The 3,955-nt window shown below is 47.7% G+C and overlaps 1 non-coding gene across 1 annotated transcript; it reads right to left on the reverse strand.

Moving 5' to 3' along the window:
* Window positions 1-1,770: 1,770 nt before the first annotated feature.
* On the reverse strand, window positions 1,771-1,858 carry trnap-cgg (transfer RNA proline (anticodon CGG)). The gene is given in 2 exon segments: window positions 1,771-1,806; window positions 1,823-1,858. It is a non-coding gene; the product is annotated as a tRNA-Pro (tRNA).
* Window positions 1,859-3,955: the final 2,097 nt, after the last annotated feature.

The following is a 3,955-nucleotide window of genomic DNA, read 5'->3' on the forward strand; positions in this document are numbered from 1 at the left end:
AGGGGAGGTGCAACGTGACCTGGGTGTCATGGTACATCAATCATTGAAAGTTGGCATGCAGGTACAGCAGGCGGTGAAGAAGACACATGGCATGTTGGTCTTCATAGCTGGGGAATTTGAGTATTGGAGCAGGGAGGTCTTACTGCAGATTTAAAGGGCCTTGGTGAGGCGTCACCTGGAATATTGTGTATCAGTTTTGGTCTCCTAATCTGAGGAAGGATGTTCTTGCTATTGAGGGAGTGCGGCGAAGGTTCACCAGACTTATTCACGGGATGGCAGGACTGACATATGAGGAGAGACTGGATCGACTGGGCCTGCATTCACTGGAGTTTAGAAGAATGAGAGGGGATGTCATAGAAACATATAAAATTCTGACGGTACTGGGCAGGTTAGAAGCAGGAAGAATGTTCCTGATGTTTAGGGAAGTCCAGAACCAGGGGTCAGAGTCTAAGGGATAAGGGGGAAGCCATTTAGGACCGAGATGTGGAGAAACTTCTTCACTCAGAGAGTTGTTAACCTGTGAAATTCTTTGCCACAGAGAGTTGTTGATGCCAGTTCGTTAGATATATTCAAGAGGGAGTTAGATGTGGCCCTTAAGGCTAAAGGGATCAAGAGGTATGGATAGAAAGCAGGAAAGGGGTACTGAGCTGAATGATCAGCCATGATCTTATTGAATGGTGGTGCAAGCTCGAAGGGCCGAATGGCCTTCTCCTGCACCTATTTTCTACGTTTCTATGTTTCTATGTCCTGCTACTGCTTTTTTAATAATGGACGCCAACATTTTCCCAACCACAGATGTTAGGCTAACTGGTCTATAGTTTCCTGCTTTTTGTCTTCCTCCTTTTTTAAATAGGGGCATTACATTTGCAGTTTTCCAATCTGCTGGGTCCTCCCCAGAATCCAGGCAGTGCATGTCCACAGATCCCTGAAAGTAGCAGGCCAGGTCGATAAGGTGGTTAAGAAGGAATATGGAATGCTTGCCTTTATTATCCGAGGAATAGAATACAAGAGATGTGGTCGGTGGGGCAGGTTTGGCCACTGCTGGAGTACTGCGTGCAGTTCTGGTCGCCATATTACAGGAAGGACATGATTGCACTGAAGAGGATACAGAGGAGATTTACGAGTCTGTTGCCGGGAGTGGAGAATTTAAGCCATGAGGACAGATTGGATAGGCTGGATTTGTTTTCCATGGAACAGAGCCTGAGGGGAGACTTCATTGAGGTGTATAAAATTATGAGGGGCCGAGATATAGTGGATAGAAAGGGCCTATTTCCCTTAGCAGAGGGGTCATCAACAAGGAGGCATAAATTTAAAGTAATTGGTAGAAAGTTTAGAGGGGAAATTTCTTCACGCAGAGGGTAGTGGGGGTCTGGAACTCACTGCCTGAAAGGGTGGCAGAGGCAGAAACCCTCACCACATTTTAAAAGTGCTTGGATGTGCACCTGAAGTGCCGTAACCTGCAGGGTTATGGACCTAGAGCTGGAAAGTGGGATTAGGCTGGATAGCCTCTTGTTGGCCGACGCGGACACGATGGGCCGAAATGGCCTCCTTCCGTGCTGTAAACTTCTATGATTCTATGATCTCCTTCACAAAGAGTTGAGGTGCGTGTGAGGTGACTTGGGCACATCTTTCCTCACGTGACAACATTTCAAAGGCAACTCAACGACTGTAAAGCACTTTGGGGCATCATGAGTTCCTGACAGACGCTGCAGAAATGCAAGTCCTTCTTTGCAAAAGTTCGATGCAAATTCAAAATTCGCGGCAAAATGAGGGCTCGTCCGGGATTTGAACCCGGGACCTCTCGCATATTTCAAATAACAACCCCGAAGCGAGAATCATACCTCTAGACCAACAAGCCAACTATGTAGTTTATTTGGAGATAAGGTGCAACCATTATTAAGCATTTTTAGTTTGTTGCTGTTCCTGATTGGAGGAGCACATGAGACGGAATCAGTGACTTTGTCTTTTTGACATGTCTTCTGAAGCGCCACACGGTCCCACTCCTGCAGTCAATGAGCTGTCGGGACGTTAATGTATCCATCATCATCATCATCATAGGCGGTCCCTCGAAATGAGGATGACTTGCTTCCACGCCAAAAAAGGATGAGTTCATGGTCGTATGGTGTTACTCCTCCCTGTGCGATCCCCAAGTTTGGCCAGGGAGCGTACAGCACCTTTGGTGCCTGACCTGACGGCCTCTGCGTTTCACTCAACAAGTGAGACACCATAAGTAAAGAATAATCGTGAGTTGACAGACAACCAAAAAGTGGGAAGCTATTCTGATCCCGGCAGGAACTTCTATATTTCTGAAAATGTCCCACCAAGGTGGAATTGTGATCTCTAGAATCTTTCTCCCTATCTCAATTGTTTTCTGTTCTCGAGAATCGAAATGTTTTCGTGAGATAACTACAGCTGCTAGCAGAGCAGTAAGTTGTTCGGGTAGTGGGGGAATTTCATCGCCAAATGAACAAATAATCCTGCAGGTTTGTGATGTTTTCTCTCACAGTGAGGTGAACAGTGGAGGGTTCAGGAATGGGGACAATCCGTTCCTGGGACACTTGAACTTCTGCCTCGGGTTTGAAGCAAAAACTGCTGTCACTGACCGGACACCAGAAGTGACCATGTTGGTAGTGGGGCGCACTGGTGGTGACACAATATGTCCCACCCCCGATGTATGCTCCCTGTGGAGGGACATGGTTTTGTGCCATTACCTCCATGGTACAGTTGATAGACTGTGCACCAGCAGCTTTAAACCCACACTGTGGTTTAGAATAGGTGTTCAAGTGCTGGGGACACAGTATTATGTGTGCACCCGGAGAGGTCAGTACCCGTCACAGCGTGTTCCCACTTTATGACATAGGGTGGGACTGCTGTGAAATGAACATGTGCACCTCCTTGAATGACTCCAATGTTCTCCACCCTGTATACAGTGTGGGAAGGGCTGTCCCACCCATGACCGACATCCTTAGTACTATCCCCATGATGGTGTGATTAGAACATCGCGATCGACTGGGACAGGGTAAGTTTCAGAAGCTAGGCCGAGCTGGCACGGGCTTAGTGAGTTACTGTACGGGTGGAGGGCTGCAAGGTGCTTGTTACTGATCCAGGAGGGGACTAAACCTTGTTTTAAATCCTCCAGGTTGTTGCGGCCCTCGTCCAACAACCATGCCCCGTACAGCACACACACCTCGTTCTGTGCAACCTGGTCAGAAGCATTCCTATCCCCCCATATGAGTGCATTCCCTGTCTGTGCATGTTTTTCCAGCTCAGCCACGATTTCCTTTCAATGGATCATCATAGCCTGGTCCTCGTGTAGCTCTGAGCCTTCTCCTGTGTTTTCTTCTTTCATGATGTTTCTCAGTTGGTTCTTTCGACCATTTATCTGCATGTGGATTTCTATATCGTCCAGGCTATTTATCACAGAGGATCCTGCATGATATGCAGTTCAAATGTCGTTCAAGGTTCCCCTTCTAGGTCTTCCCGTGCCCATGGTGTCCCTAGCGTACAGGATGTATATATCTGTTTTGTCCACATTCTCAAATTCTAACTCATAAAAGTTCTTGAACATTTCTCTGAGTAGGGCCTGGTATAGCTGCTCTGTTTCCTTCGGGCACCAGTCAGGTATATGCACCTCGGTAAAGTTTAAAATAACTGAAGCTACTGCATAATGTAGCCCCTGGTATAACACCTTTTCGGTTGGTACCAATACTAATCCATTCCCGAGTCACTTGGTGGTGGTCGGACACCTTTCTATTATTGTTCTCACTGGCGGGGTCGTGGGCAGGGGTTTCTTAATGTGTGCTAGAAGTTCGGTGGTGTTAATTGGGAGTGGGGAGTGTGGGACCACACACCCGTGTAGGCTGGAATCCCACCCCATCCCTTCCCCCTCATCTTGCCATTGCCTGGCAAAGGCGATTGATATGCCTGCAGGACAGATCTCCTCTGACCACCACAT

This window comes from Pristiophorus japonicus, unplaced genomic scaffold (assembly GCF_044704955.1).
Source record: "Pristiophorus japonicus isolate sPriJap1 unplaced genomic scaffold, sPriJap1.hap1 HAP1_SCAFFOLD_296, whole genome shotgun sequence".
Taxonomy (NCBI): domain Eukaryota; kingdom Metazoa; phylum Chordata; class Chondrichthyes; family Pristiophoridae; genus Pristiophorus; species Pristiophorus japonicus.